The 16993-nt window shown below is 40.9% G+C and overlaps 1 protein-coding gene across 1 annotated transcript in view; it reads left to right on the top strand.

Annotated features, from left to right (window-relative positions):
• The window catches only part of nubpl (nucleotide binding protein-like), an 86509-nt gene that overhangs the window by 14092 nt on the left and 55424 nt on the right, over positions 1 to 16993 (top strand). The gene's annotated exons all lie outside the window — the stretch shown is intronic.

Raw genomic sequence — 16993 nt, 5'->3', positions numbered from 1 at the left:
TCTCTATTTGAAACAGTGTGCATGACAACTTAGTGTTTTACTGTTCACTTGCTGTTGAATATTTTAGCGTTTTTAATTACATACCCTCATCAATAAATAAAGCTATTCCTGTAGTGCAGATGCTACTTTCATGCTCTCACTAACCCTATAAAGCATTGTTGTCACTGGTTCTGCATTCCTTTTCAATTGCTTTCTTATCAACTTAAGTCTTTGTGTTACCTTTCAACATAGAAAATAGTGGTAGTAGGAGGAGGCCATTTGGCCCTTCAAGCCAGCTCTGCCATTCAGTAAGATCATGGCTGATCATCCAACTCAGTGTCCTGTTCCCACTTTATCCCAATCCATTTAGCTGTAAGAACTATGTCTAACTCCTCCTTGGAAAAAAAATCAATGTTTTGGCCTCAATCACTCTTAGAAACAGAATTCCACAGGCTCACCATTCTTTGGGTAAAGAAATTTCTTCTCATCTCAGTCCTAAGTAGTCAAACCCACGTCCTTACGCTATGACTTCTGGTTCTCGCCTCCCCACTTACTGAGAATGCCCTTTTTCCATACATCCTGTACAGGCCTGTTAGAATTTTGTAGGTTTGTATGAGATTGCCCTTGTTCTTTGAAATTATGGTCAATATAGTTCTAACCATTGCAATTTTGCTTCATACATCAGTCCTGTCACCCCACAAAACAGTCTGGTAAACCTCTGCATTCCGTTCATAGCCAGAACATCTTTCCTCAGATGAGAAAACTAAAACTGCATTGAATACTGCAGATGTATTCACACCAAAGCCCTGTACAATTGCCACAAGACATCCCTGTTCTTGTATTTGAATCCTCTCACTATGAAAATCATCACATCATTTGCCTTTTTTCATCAATGCTGCACTGGCATGCTTACTTTCAGCAACTGGTGTACAAGGGCATCCATGTCTTGCTGCTGTTCTTCTTTCCCAATCTAATTCTATTTCGATCATGATGCGGCCTCTTGTATTTGCTATGAAGGTGGATAACATCACATTTATTCACATTATATTTTATCTGCTATGCATTTGCCCATTCATTCAACTTGTCCAAGCTGCACTGAAACCTTTCTGCATTCCCCTCTGTGCTCACGCTCCCATCCAGTTTTGTTCATCTGCCAGCTTTAAGATATGACATTTCATTTCCTCATCAAAACCATGACCATACATTTTGAATAGCTGAGGCATAAGCACCAATCCCTGTGATACCCAATTGTCAATAGCTGCCAAAGAAATATTCCTTTTTTTAGTTTCCTATCTGCCAACTAATTCCCTGTCTATGTCAGGACACGATATCAATTCCATGCAATTTAATGTTACATGCTAATCTCTTTTGTGGAACTTTATCGAAAGCCACATTTCAACGGCTCCTGCTCATCAATTCTACTAGTTACATCCTCAAAACACGCCAGTGGAAACTAAACTTGACAAATCTATTTCATAAATCCATGCTGACTCTGTTCCAATCCTGTTACTGTTTTCTAAGGGCTCTGCTATTAAGTTTTTGATGAGAGCCTCTGGCATTTTCCCTACTACTGATGGAAGGCTAACTGGTCTATACTTCCTCAATTTCTGTTTACCACCTATTTTGAAATAGTGTGGTTACATTAGCTGCCCTTCAATCATAGCAACTGTCCTAGAGTGTATGGAATCTTGAAAGATGACCACCAATGAACACATCCATTATTCCCACAGTCAGTTCCTATGTCCTCTGGGATGTAGGCTATCTGGCTCGGAGGAATTTATTGACCTTTAATTCCATCAATTTCCCCAACACTATTTCCCTACTCATACTGATTTTCTTCAGTTCCTCCCTCTCACTATACCCTGTGTTCCCTAACATTTTTTGGAACATTATTTGTCCTCCTATCTGGTCTGCTAGGGTTTTTTGGCCAATTTTGTATACTTCTTCCTTGGATCTAATACTTTTGTTGCAGTTTCTTCATTCACTCTTTAAACGTTTGCCATTGTCAATGCACTATCATCCCTTAAAGTAACATTCCCCAATTTATCATAGCTAGCTCATGCCTTAAACCATCACAGTTTCCTTTATTTAGATTCAGGTGACTAGTTTCAAAATCAACTATGTCACTCTCCATCTTAACTTATTTTGGGAGTAGAGATATGGAAGATAAAGTATTTAAGAAACAAAATAATATTTAATTCTGTGATGCAATATTTTATCACTCCTGTATATTTCAGGTGAATATTTGCAACCAAAGGGGCTTTTAGTTCACACATTTGTGATTAGGCATTCTAGTGTCATAATATTATTCAGAAAACTCTGAAACCTAGAAAAAACTAAGTCCAAATCTTCCAGACTGAAGGGGTGATTGTGTATTGTAAATGAAGAATTGACCAAGGTGGATTTTTTTTTCTTTAAACTTGATACCATGAACAAAAACATGCTCTATATTTTAATTGCCTTGAAATGTTTCTGCTGGTATGTAAATAAGAAAATAATTTCAAGCGCACAGGAGGTACAGTGATTATCTAAAGCATGCCCACCAGTGAAAAGTTCGAACGTATCTGCGCTGGTTGTTAACTTAGGTTAATTTTGTGATATGATAACATAGGCCTTTTTTAAACTATTATCAGTTATTATCTAGAGTCACATAGCATGGAAACAGACCCTTAGGTCCAACCAGTCCATGCTGGCCATAATCTCAAACTCAACTAGTCCCACCTGCCAGTGCTTGTCTCATATCCCTCCCAAGATTTCTTATTCATGTACTTATCCAAATGGCTTTTAAATGCTGTAACTGTACCCACATCTCCCACTTCTGGAAGTTCATTCCACAAAAGAACCACACTGTAAAAATTTGCATCTCTGGTGTTTAAAACTTTCTCCGCTCACCTTAAAAATATGGCCACTAAGTTCCGAAATCCACATCCTAGGGAAAAGACACTTGGCATTCACCTTATAAATGCCCCTCATAACTTTATACATCTCTATAAGGTTAACCCTCGAACACCTACATTCCAGTGAAGAAAGTCCAAGCCTATCCAGTCTCTCTTTATAGCTGAAATCCTCCATTCCTGACAACATTTTGCTGAATCTCTTCTGAACCCTTTCCAGCTTAACAATATCCTTCCTAAAAACAGGACAACCAGAACTGGTAACAGTACTCCAGACAAGGTCTCACCTTCTGTAAAACCTCAACACAACATCCCAAATCCTAAATTCAAAGATCTAAGCAATGAAGACAAACATGCTAAATGCCTTCTTAACTACCCTACGTACATGTGATGCAAACTTCAAAGAATTATATACCTGAACCCCTAGGTCTCTGTTCTACAACACTACCAAAGGCCCTACCTATAATTCTATAAGTACTGCCTTTGTTTGTTTTACCAAATGCAATAACTCACATTTATCCAAATTAAATTCCATGTGCCATTTTTCAACCTGTTGACCCATTTGATCAAGATCTCTTTGTAATCTTAGATAACCTTCTTTACTGTCCACTATACCACCAATTTTGATGTCATTGGCAAACTTAACAACCATGCCTTCTATATGCTCATTTAAATCATTTATATAAATGACAAACAAAAGTGGGCCAGCACCAGTCCCTGTCCTACAGGTCTGTAATCTGAAAAACAACCCTCCACCACCACCCTCTGTCTCTTGCCGTTCAGCCAATTTTGTATCCAATTGTCAAGCTCACCCTGAATCCCGTGTGATCTAACTTTACTAATTAGTCTACCACCTTATCAAAGGTTTTACTGATGTTCAAGTAAACCAAGTCTACGGCTGTTCCCTCATCAATCATTTGGTCACTTTCTCAAAAAAATGTGGGAGATATGATTTCCCTCACACAAAACTATGCTGACTATCCCTCATCGTTCCTTGCCTCTCCAAATACATATCAACCTATCTTTAAGAAACACTTCCAACAACCTACCCACCACCGAAGTCAGACTCACAGGTCTATAGTTCCCAGGCTGCTCCTTACATCCCTTTTCAAACAAAAGCATAAGTTTAGCCACTTTCCAGTTATCTGGTGCCTCATCCATAGTTACAGATGATACAAGTATTTTTGCAAGAGCAATGCAATTTCTTCCCTAACTTCCCACAATTTCCTGGGATACATAAGATCAGGTCCCATTCATTTATCCACCTTTACATTTTCTGAGACCTCCAGCTCTTCCTCTAATCTAATTGATGTTTTGAAAACATTTCACATTATTTATTTCCCTGAGTTCTCTAGCCACAATTTCTTACTCCACAGTAAAAACTGACAAAATATTAAGTTCATATCACTCCCATCTCCAGAAGATCAACACAAAAACAGGGGTCCTGGTCTCTCTCTAGTTCCTCTCTTACTGTTAATGAACATGTAGAATCTCTTCAGATTATCCTTAACCTTATTTGCCAAGGTTATCTCATATCCTTTCTTTATTCTGGATCTCCCTCTTAAGAATGCCCCTACAATCTTTATACTGTTCAGGAGATTCATTTGAATGCAGTTGTCTAAATCTAACAAAGAATTCTTTTTTATTCTTCACTAGAACCTGAATATCTTTATTTATTCATTGTTCTATAATCCTATGAGCTATATCTTCCATTCTAACAGGAATATAATGAATCTGAACTCTCGTTATTGCACTTTTGAAAGCCTCCCACTTATCAGACGTCCTTTTTCCTGTAAACACAGTCTTCTCCATTCAACTTTTGAAAGTTCTTGTCTCATTCCATTAAAATCTGCCTTACTTCAATTAAAAAGTTTAAATTTGAGACAAGACTTATCATTTTCCATAATTATTTTGAAATAATTAGAATTATGATCACTAGATCCAAAGTGTTCCTCTAATATCTCTTCATTCCTTTCCCTTGTCTTGTCACCTGCCCCCCTGCCAAGGGAAGGTCAAGTTGTATTCTTTTTCTACTAGGAATATTTACATATTGATAAAGAACATTATTTGAACATATTGAACAAATTCTTCACCATCCAAACCTTTAACACGATGGTAGTCCCAAGTCAATGTTTGGAAAATTAAAATGACAACACTATTCTTACACATATATGAGATCTCTCTACATATTTATTCCTCAATTTCCATCTGATTATTGGAGTGACTATTGTACAATCTCATCAAGGTAATCATTCCTTTCTCACTGCGTGATTTTTCAAATCTATCTTCTCCAGTTACAGCAGTAATGTTTACCTTAATCAAAAACACCACTCCCTCTCCTCTTTTGCTTCCCTTTCTAGCCTTGCTATTGCAGCTGAAACATTACTTCAGTTTTCTTTTGTATTAATCCCATTACCTGTTAGGCAGAATGAAACAACATTGATTGAGATCAAATGCATGATACTTAGTTCCTACTTAGTTCTTAGTTCCAAGACAAAAATGCAATAGTTAATAAGTAGTAGTGAGCTTGTTAATTAGTATTCTATTATATTGTTTTGATTATGTATTCAAGTACGTGCACAACTTACTTCCAAACCCAGATTTCCATAACCCAGCAGCCACAAGAACATGTTCCCCAATAGAAGCAAGAGGAATTTTATTCAAGAAAATGTTACTTCCATGGCAACATTTGAACTACACATAACAAAGCAAAATGTTACCATACAGTACATTATCTACATAATAATGCCCGCTTCTTTGAAATTGAGACAATCCAGAGAAGAATGATGTCAGTTTTTTTAATGGTAAATCATATACGATAAATCTGATGTTAATCCACAGTAGGAAGAGAGGCTGAAAATAACTATCAAGGGAACAAGAGCAAAGAAACACAATAAAGCATAATAAATTACTGCTTTAAGAAAAAGCTTGGGTGAATCAAAGCAAACAAAAACTTGGTGGAGGATGATGAAATGTCTAATAGGTAGAACCGTGATTTTCACAGATACCTGTGATGATGGGAAACAAATGTTTCATCAGGAGACAGTAGAGACATTAAGTAAATTGAGTATCGACAGTCTCAAAGTATTGCAGAAAAAAATGATGGCAATTATAGAAGTCAAAGTGAAAGTGATTGAAAACGTGGAATTAAAATAAAAGCTAGATGCTCAGAGATGAAGTAGCAGTAATTCAGATCCAAATGCCAAATACCTTTGGTTTTGGAATATGTGACAGAAGCCTTGAGTGTTGCTAACGTAAAACCACAATTCAAAATAAAAAGGAATCAAGATATAATTTTAGATGGATCGACCTACCAGTAGTAAGTTTTCAAGGCTAGAACATAGGATAACATTAGTACTCATCTAGATAGACATATGCATAGAGACATAGAAACAGAAAAGATAAGAGCAGGAGGAGGCATTTGGCCCTTTCAGCCTGCTCCGTTATTCTTCACAATCAAGGCTGATCATCCAACTCAATAGCCTAATCCTGCTTTCTCCCCATAACCTTTGATCCCATTCATCCTAAGTGCTATATCTAGTTGCCCCTTGAATACATTCAATGTTTTGGCATAAACTACTTTCTGTGATAATGAATTCCAATGGCTCACTGCTCTTTGGATGGACAAATATGTCTCCTCATCCTTGTCCTAAATCGTCTACTCTAAATCCTCATACCGTGACCCCTATTAGGGGTCACCCACTATTAGAACATCCTCCATGCATCTACCCTGTCCAGTCCTCTTAGAATTTTATAAGTCTCTATGAGATCCCCCCTCATTCATCTGAACTTCAGTGAAAACAATTCCAACCTAATCAATCTCTCCTCATATGTCAGACTTGCCATCCCTGCAATCAGCCTGATAAACCTTTGCTGCACTCCTCAAAAGCGACAGCAAACTTCCTCAGAAAAGGAGACCAAAACTGCCCACAATATTCCAGATGTGGCCTCACCAAGGCCTTGTACAACTGCAACAACACATCCCTACACCTGTACTCAAAACCTCTCGCAATGAAGGCCATTTACCTTTGTTATACCGCCTTCATGCTTACCTTCAGTGACTGGTGCACAAGGATGCTCAGGTCCCACTGCACACTCTGCTCTCCCAATTCACAGCCATTCAGGCAGTAATCTGCCTTCTTGTTTTTGTTTCCGAAGTGAATAACCTCACATGTATCCAAATTATACTGCATCTGCCATTGATTTGCCCACTCACCTAATCTGTTGAGATCATGCTGAAGGACCTCTGCATCCTCATCACAGTTTATTGAAGACACAGAACGAAAAATAGGGACTGAACAGAGGGCATAGATGAAGATAATAAAGTGGATGCTTTGCGTTAATTGACTGCCCATTTTCAGGTAGTGTGAAAGCTTAAGCTGATATATATATATATAGAGGCTTGGACTTTAAAAAAATGGTAAGTCCATGGATAGGTTTCACTAAAGTCACATTTAGATTGAGTCAAAGATAACAGTTTTAAGTTTCTCTCATTTGCCTGCAAAATTAAGTAGAATAAGTAAGGTTGAGGAGATCATAGCAATGAAAGAAGTTACTGTAAAATGTTCCACAAGTTGCTGGAGTTGATAATTAGTATGAATTTAAAGTCAAAATTGAAAGAACAAATCTGTTGGAATGTGGAGCACCGTGAGGACTTCAAGAAGACAGAAAGGTGCTAGATGACACACATATAAACATATATAAGCATGGCTGTGTTGCCAGATTCCAAATGAATGCCATCGACGAGTTTATTGATGACACCACCGCAGTGGGACGTATACCTAACAATGACGAGGCAAAATATGGAAGGGAGATCGAGGGCTTGGTGATGTGGTGCAATGAAAACAATCTGTCTCTCAACGTCAGTAAAACCAAAAGAACTGATCATTGACTTCAGGAAGAAAAGAAGCAGAATACGCCCCCATCTACATCAATGGAACTGAGGTTGAGAGAGTAAAGAACATCAAGTTCCTCAGAGTGATGATAACTGACACCCTGTCCTGGACTTTCCAAGTAAATGCAACAGTCAACAAGGCACAACACCCCTTCTTCATCAGGTGGCTCCAGAAATTTGGCACATCCATAACGGTCCCTCACCAATTACTACAGATGCCCCAATGAAAGCATAACAGCCTGGTGTGGCAATTGCTCTGCCCAGGACCATAAGAAACTACAGAAGGTGTTGTGCACAGCACAGACCTTCACAGAACATGGAACATTGCAACACAGTACAGGCCCTTCGGCCCTCGATGTTGTGCCAACCAGAAGCCAACCTTCCATCCACAGACTCTATTTACATGGCTCACTGCCATGGAAAAGCAGCCAAAATCACAGACCCATCACACCCTCGTAATGATCTCCTACAACCTCTTCCATGAGACAGAAGATACAGAAGCCTGAACACACGCGCAAAACAGGTTCAGGAACAGCTTCTTTCCATCTATTATCAGACTGTTAAATGTCCAGCCTCAAATAATGTAACCTGCAATGTAACCTGTATGCCTCTACGTCTTTTTGATCTGTACATCTGTTGCTTGCTGTGATCTGTCTGTACTATGCGTGAACAAAGCTTTTCAATGTATTTCAGTACATGTGACAATAAATCAATCAATGAGACAACAAGGTGTAGAGCTGGATGAACACAGCAGGCCAAGCAGCATCAGAGGAGCAGGAAAGCCAATGTTTTGGGTTTAGACCCTTCTTCAGAATCAATGAGGGAATATGTTTTTATCAGGAAATGCCTAATGGAAAGTATCACAGGATGCCTAGGGGTTCAAAGCAGTAATTTCCTGGAAGCCTGATCAGCATCTGCAAAAGCAATACAGTGCCTTCCAGATGAGCAGGGAATCTAAAGAAGGATTTTTTGGTCTGTAGCTCAGGAACACTGATTAACTGCAGTTAGGATATTGCAGAGTTTTGGATACCACTTTTTCAAAACAAAAACCGATCAAATCTGTGGACTGGACTTTCAAGAATATTAGGTACGACATGTATAAGTTAGGAGGCGGGGGGGAGAACAAAGAAGAACACAGTACAGCACAGGAACCCTAACCTTGTCACAGGCCCTTTGGTATACCAAGCCTGCGCTGACACATACCAACTTTCTAAATGAATTTTTTTTTTACCTTTACATGGTCCATATCCCTCTCTTCCCTATCTCTTCATGTGTCTGTCAAGATGCCTCTTAAGTGTTGTTATTATATGTTTCTACCATTCCTCTGACAGCACATTCCAAGCTCTGTGTAAATAAAGGTTGCCTCTCAAATCTCCTTTAAACTTTCCCACTGAAGTAACTCCAAAGAGGCCACCATCCCACTATCAACTCACCCTTTATTTACACAAGAACAGTCCTTGATTACATTCCTGCCACAGAGAGAGTAGACACCAGGGTGTATATCTCTGACACTCAACCTTTATATGACAGTCAGGGCTCCCAGATTGGGGCTGTTGATCTGGTCCAATTGGGACCTCATAATCTGTGAAATCCAGCTGGTTGACCTTGTTACAATCATTACACCCTCTTTAACATTATATCTATATATCCTAGAAATTGATAGGTCTACCCTGTGAGAAGGACTCCAACAATGCATTCTATACCTGCCTCACATAATTTTGTAAGCTTCTATCACGTCATCCCTCAGCCTCGAGTGAAAACAAACCAAGACAAAGTTGCTGGGAAAGCTCAGCTGGTCTGGCAGCATCTGTGAAGAAAAAAAAAGAGCTAACGTTTCATGTCCAGTGACCCTTCCTCAGAACAGGGGAAACAAACCAAGTCTGAAAACAAACCAAGTTTGTCCAATCCCTCCTTGTATGCTAAACAGCATAAGCAGCAAGTGATAGGCAGAGCTAAACAAGTCCACAACCAACAGATCAGATTGAAGGTTTCCAGTCCTGCCACATCCAGATATGAACAGAGATAGAAAATGAAACAACTCAATGGAATAGGAGGCTTCGCTAATATCTCCAACCTCAATGATCAAACAGCCCAACACATCAGTGCAAAAGATTAGGTTGAAGCATTCACAGCAAACTTCAGCCAGAATTGCTGAGTGGCTGATCCATTGCGAACTCCTCCTGTGATCCCCAGCAAAGATACCAATCTTCAGCCAATTCAATTCACTCCATGTGATATAAAGAAATGGCTGGAGGCACTGGATGGTACAAAGGCTATGGGTCCTGACAGAGGTGGCAGCACAGAGGTATACAGTTGAGAGATTGCTTCCCTGGGAAACTGGTGGTCCAGAACATGCCACTCCCCTAGACAAGCTCTTCTAGTACATTATCAGGGAGATGCCAAAGGAAACAGATTCTTTGGTCCAACGCATCCAAGCAGACTAAGTTTCCCAAACTAAACTAATCCATCTTGCCTGCATTTGGTCCATATCCTTCTCAACCTTTCCTATTCATGTACCTGTCCAAATGTTTATTTAAATATTGTAACTGGAACTGCATCACCCACTTCCCCTTGCAATTTATTCCACACAAAACCATTGTGTGTTAAAAAGTTGCCCCTAAGGTTCCTTTTAAATCTTCTTCCTCGAACCTTCAAAATATACCATATAGTTTTGAATTCCCCTACACTAAGGAAAATACACCTGCCATTCACCTTATCAATGGCCCTCATGATTTTATAAGCCTCTATAAGGTCACCCATGAACCTCCTACGCTCCAGCCTCCCCTTACAATTCAAACCCTCCAGTCCCAGCAAAATCCTTGGAAATCTTTTCAGAACTTTCCCCAATTTAATAATATCCTCCTACAGCAGGGTGACCAGAACTGTACACAGTACTCCAAATGTGCCCTCACCAACCATCTGTACAACCGCAAGACATCCCAAAATCTTTACTCAATGGTCTAAGCAATGAAAGCAAGCATGCTAAATGTCTTAACCACCCTGTCTACCTGTGATGGAATTTTCAAAAAACTATGTCCCTGAATCCCTAGGATTTTCTGTTTGACATAGGCCATCGCCTTCCCACTACAATCTCATGAATCTTTCTTTGTCATGTTTGTTACCACTTTTATCTCAGCAACACCCTTGTAGGCGCTCAAATCCTCAGTCATCTGTATCTCCACACTAATACTTCTTGCTCAGCAGGCATGACAGATATGGGTTTCCATTCAGTAAATCTCTGAGAGTTTGCTTAATGGTATTTTCTTTCTTTCTTTAATGTCTTGCCCTCAGACCTTTAAAACATAGCGGCTAACTCAGCTTGTTACTTAACAGGATTCCCAAACTTACTGTTTTTGCAACATTGTGGGACACCTCCACAGCTTTCTACTTTGGATCTTTCTTCTCAACCACTCTGAAACAACTCAGGATTACCGGATTACCCGACCAGAGCACTTCTATCTTAAATGAACCTGTTTCTGGGCCCTTCCTCTCCCTCATACAAGTCAGCAAACACCTTAGCAAATTATCTCCCCAGACAGCTTGCTGGTCTTGTTGCTAAGATCACATGGCTTCTCCGCTCCAATCCCAACCGTATCATAAAACCTGCGGGCAAGGGAGGCACAGTTGTAGTATGGCGCACTGACCCCTACATTACTGAGGCCAGATGCCGACTCTTAGACACCTCCTCCTACTGTCCCCCGGATCATGACCACTCCCCCGAACAACAAACCATTATCTCCCAAACCATCCACAACCTCATCACCTCAGGTGACCTCCCACCCACAGCCTCCAACCTCATTGTTCCCCAACCCCGCACAGCCCGCTTCTATCTCATTCCTAAAATCCACAAACCTGACTGCCCCGGTCAACCCATTGTCTCCGCCTGCTCCTGCCCCACCAAACGTATCTCCAACTATCTGGATTCCATTTTCTCCCCCTTGGTCCAGGAACTCTCCAACTACGTCTGTGACACCACCCACGCTCTCCACCTCCTCCAGAACTTCCAATTCCCTGGTCCGCAACACCTCATTTTCACTCTGGACATCCAATCCCTACACACCTGCATTCCCTATGCTGATGGCCTAAAAGCTCTCCGCTTCTTCCTGTCCCACAGACCTGACCAGTCCCCCTCCAGTGACACCCTCGTCCACTTATTCAAACTCGTCCTCACCCTCAACAACTTCTCCTTTAATTCCTCCCACTTCCTACAGACAAAGGGAGTGGCCATGGGTACCCGCATGGGCCCAAGCTATGCCTGCCTCTTTGTAGGGTACATGGAACAATCCCTCTTCCAAAGCTACACTGGCCCTATCCCCCATCTCTTCCTCCGTTACATTGATGACTGTTTCGGTGCTGCCTCGTGTTCCCACGAGGAACTCGAACAGTTCATCCACTTCACTAATACCTTCCACCCCAAACTTAAGTTTACCTGGACCATCTCTGACACCTCTCTCTCCTTCCTGGACCTCTCTGTCTCCATCTCTGGCATCCACCTGGAAACCGATATCCATTTTAAACCTGCCGACTCCCACAACTACCTGGAATATTCCTCCTCTCACTCACCTTCCTGTAAAAATGCCATCCCCTATTCCTAATTCCTTCGCCTGCTGATATGTTGCAATGTGTATGCATTTCCCTACGCATCTGGTACATCTGCTCCCAAGATAAAGCATTCCACTCCCGAACATCCCAGATGTCCTCCTTTATCAAAAACCACAACTTCCCCTCCAGTGATCAAAAATGCCCTCAACCGTGTCTCCCGCATTTCCCACAACTCATCCCTCACACCTCGCTATTCACAATAATAACCAACACAGAATCCCCCTTGTCCTCACATACCACCTGACTAACCTCCAAATCCAACACATCATCATCTGACATTTCCGCCATCTGCAATCCGACCCCACCACCAAAGACATTTTTCCCTCCCCACCCTTATGTGCTTTCTGGAGGGACTACTCTCTCCGGGACTCCCTTGTCCACTCCACACTCCCCTCCAGCCCTTTTCCCGGCAACCGCAAGTGCTACACCTGCCCCTATACCACCCCCTCATCCCGATCCCAGGCCTGAGGAAGACTTTTCACATCAAACAGATGTTCACCTGCACATCTGTCAATGTTATATACTGTATCCGCTGTTCCTGTTGTGGCCTCCTCTACATCAGGAAAACCAAACGGAGGCTTGGGGACTGCTTAGCAGAACACCTACGCTCTGTTCGCAACAAACAACTACACCTCCCAGTCGCAAACCATTTCAATTCGCCACCCCCAACTCCTCGGACGACATGTCCATCCGGAGTCTCCTGCATTGCCACAATGACGCCACCCGAAAGATGCAGGAACAGCATCTCATATTTCACTTGGGAACCCTGCAGCCCAAGGGTATCAATGTGGATTTCACAAGCTTCAAAATATCCCCTGCCCCAACCACATGCCGAAACAAGCCCAGCTAGTACCCACCTCCCTAACCATTCCTCCCACCTCAAGCCCCACCCCCATCCCCAACCCACTAACCTCATCCCACACCCTGACCAGTCCGTCCTCCCTGGACTGACCTATACACCCCCCAACTCCCCAGCTACATTCACCTTCACTGGCTCTAACCCCGCCTCTTTAACCTGTCTGTCTCCTCTCACCCTATCTTCTCCTCTATCCACCTTCTATCTGCCTCCCCCATTCCCTATTTATTTCAGAATCCCCTTCCCCTCCCCCATTTCTGAAGAAGGGTCCCAACCCGAAATGACAAGCTTTCCTACTCCTCTGATGCTGTTTGGCCCGCTGTGTTCATCCAGCTTCACACCATGTTATCTTGGCTTCTTGTAAATGCTGTTTCGAACTCACTGTTCACAATGACTTTGACCTTTTGAAAGTCAGATTGTCACGGAAGTGAAAACTAAAATCCGTTCTTCCTCCACTTTGGAACCCAACTTCTCAAATAACAATACAGTATGAACATACACCAGACTACATGATCTAATAAACTAACTAACTTGATTTGATGTCACTTGTACCCAAGTACAGGGAAAAGCTTTATTTGCGAGCAGTAAATGCAGATCATAGTAAGCAGGGACATACAGATCATAGGGTGAAAAATAAACTTGGACACAGTAACACTAACACATACAGTTTACACTGCACAGGATGTGCAAAAGACAAGGTCAACAGTAATAAGAGCAACACTATTGGAGTTAGAGAATCCACACTTCAGTCTAATAATAGCAGGAAAAAAGCTGTTCTTGAACCTACTGCTGCACATCTTCAAGCTTCTGTATGTTCTGCCTGATGGAGGAGGTTGTAGGAGAGCATTACTTGGGTGGGATGGGTCTTTAATGATGTTGGCAGCATTTCTGTTGCAATGAGACATGTAAATGGAGTCCATGGATAAGAAGTTGTATTTTGTAATGGTCTGGGCTGTGCACATAACCTTCCATAGTTTCTTACGGTTCTGGACATTATGCACCCACACACTATACAGTGGTGAGGGTCCTTATGGACATGGCAAATTTCCTGAGGAGGAAGAGGTACTGTTGTGCCTTCTTGAATGTCACACCTACATGGGAAGTCCAGGAGAGGTTGTCAGTTATTGTCACTCCTCTGTACTTGACGCTCTCAACCCTCTCAACCTCTGTTCCAATGACGTAGGTGTGGGCATGTTCTCCTCCTTTCTTTCTGAAGTCAATAAACAGTTCTTAGTTTTGTTGACTTTGAGAGTGAGGTTGTTATCATGGTGATATATCACCAAGCCCTCTGTCTCCTCTGTGTTTTCTGATTCATTGTTATTTGATATTTGTCCTACCACAGTGGTGTTGTCAGCAAGCGCATGGATTGCGTTCATTCGGAATTTGGCACCACAGTAATGAGTATACAACAACTACAGTCGGGAGCTAAGAATACACCTTTGAGGGGCTCCAGTGGTGAGTGTTATCGTGGAGGAGGGGCAGTTGTCTAGCAATTACGATCTATGGGTCAGGAAGCTGAAGATCCAGTTGCAGAGGGCAGAGCCCAGACCTAGGTCTGGCCGAGGTTTGAGATCAGTCTGGAGGGGATAACGGAGCTGTAATCAATGAGCAGGAGACTGACGTAGGTGTCCTCATTGACTACATGTTCAAGGGATGAGTATAGGGCTAGGGAAATTGCGCCTAAAACATTCTACCCTGCATATGAGGAATGTATTAGACTGGAGAATCTAATTAACTATTTTAAATTATCAATCAATACCTCAAGTTCTGACAATTTTCATTTCTGGTGAGCACAGAAATAGTCATGTTACTAATTGGATCTGCATAAAAACCATGTACAAACAAGAATTTCTTTAACTGCAGAAATGAAACACCTGGTCATTAGAACCTAAGCATCTGTAAACAGAAACACTACTAACAAACCAAATTAAAACAAAAACAACTGACAAGAGTGTCTGTCAAACATAGTTAAACACTTTTTTTAAAACAAAACTCTTTAAGAAGGTCTATGAAATAGAGAAGAAAAGTAATTTCACTGTTTAAAATTAATAATTTACTTTGTGCTATCATGGCACAAAAGTTTTCAGCCAAAGTATTCGTAGGGAAATGCATACACATTGCAACATATCAGCAGGTCGACCAATCCATAGTTGCACAAAAACAAAATACTGTAGATGCTGGCAATCTGGAACAAAAACTAAAAAGTTGGGAAGACTGAATGGGTTCCACAGTAACTGTGTGAACAGAAATAGGGTTACTCATCGAGTTATACAGCATTGAAACAGGCCCTTCAGCTCACCCTGTCTATGCCAACCAAAAAACACTAAACGACACTAATTCCATCTACCTGCACTTGGTGCATAGCCTACCATGTCCTGGCATTTTAAGCACTCATCCAGATGTTTCTTAAGTGTAGCAAGAGTATCTGCCTTTACCACCCTCTCAGGCAGCACATTAAATACTTCTATCAACCTATGGGGTTAAAAAAAATCTTCCCCAGATCTCCTGTAAACCACTTGCTATCCACCTTAAATCTTTGTCCATAGTGTTTTAAGAACATATGAAATAAGGACATGAGTTGGCCATTCAACATGATGAGCCAGCTCTGCCAGTGAGATCATGGCTGATCATCGATGTCAGCATCATTTTTCTGCAATATGCCAGTATCACTTGATGTTTTTATTGTGTAGAAATCTATTGATCACACAACACACTCAATAACTCACCATCTATAGCTCAGGGGGATAGAGAATTCGGAATATTTGCAATCCCCCACGAGTGAAGAAATTTCTCAACTCAGTCTTAAATAGCCCATGTCCCTTGCTTTTGGGGACCTCAGCCAGGGCAAACATTCTTCCTGCATCTATCCTGTCAAGCTTTGTAAATATTTTGTTATTTTGAATGGTAGCACCTCTCATTCGTCTAAACTCCACAGAAAAAATACCCAGTCTGTTTAATCTTTATTAAATAAGATAATTCCTCCATCGCAGAAAGTAGTTTGATGAACCTTTGTTGCATTCCCTCTATGGAAAGAATAATCTTTCTGGAGGTACAGAGGCCAAAACTGCAAACCAGGTAGTAGCAAACTGTCATCTCACCAAGCATTATGTAATTGCAATTAGGTCTTTGCTGCTATTCTCAAATTCTCCTGTAACATAACATTTTTCTTCTTAATCTATTGCATTATCTGCATGCTAACTAAAAGTGACTCCAACAAAAATGTTCAAGACCCCTTGACGTTCAAAACCTCCTAGCCTGTCACCAATTAAGCAACACTGTTTCTGACTTTCCCACTAAAAGTGGATAACCTTACATTTCTCCAGACGATATTTCATTTGTCAAGACTTTGTCCAATCACATAGTTTCTCTAAATCCCTTAGATGTCTTTACATCTGCCTCATACTTCATTTTGTCTTGCATCATCTGTGAGCATAGAAATATCATATTTAATGACCACATCTAAACATGAATTTGGTTTTAATTTGATGATCTTTCACCAGAATTTTAAAACTACTTCAATTTGCTATTTGACTTTTGTGAAAATATAATACCATATAATGCCAAAAGGAAACTGAAGTTGTTAATTTGCGATAATTTAAGCTTTCCTTGCAACTTTTACCTTCCTAGATTGTTCTCTTAAAATTTATAGTCTGCATTTTCCAAGCAGCCCATTGCTTTGCTGAAGATGACACACTTGAAAACATATTGTTACAAAGTGGAAACAATCACCAACTGTATTTTTGTTTAAAGTTCTGTTGAATATTTTGA

Source organism: Stegostoma tigrinum, chromosome 10 (genome assembly GCF_030684315.1).
Source record: "Stegostoma tigrinum isolate sSteTig4 chromosome 10, sSteTig4.hap1, whole genome shotgun sequence".
NCBI classification, from domain to species: domain Eukaryota; kingdom Metazoa; phylum Chordata; class Chondrichthyes; order Orectolobiformes; family Stegostomatidae; genus Stegostoma; species Stegostoma tigrinum.
Note: the sequence above shows the minus strand (reverse complement) of the source record. Positions and strands in the feature narration are given on the sequence as shown.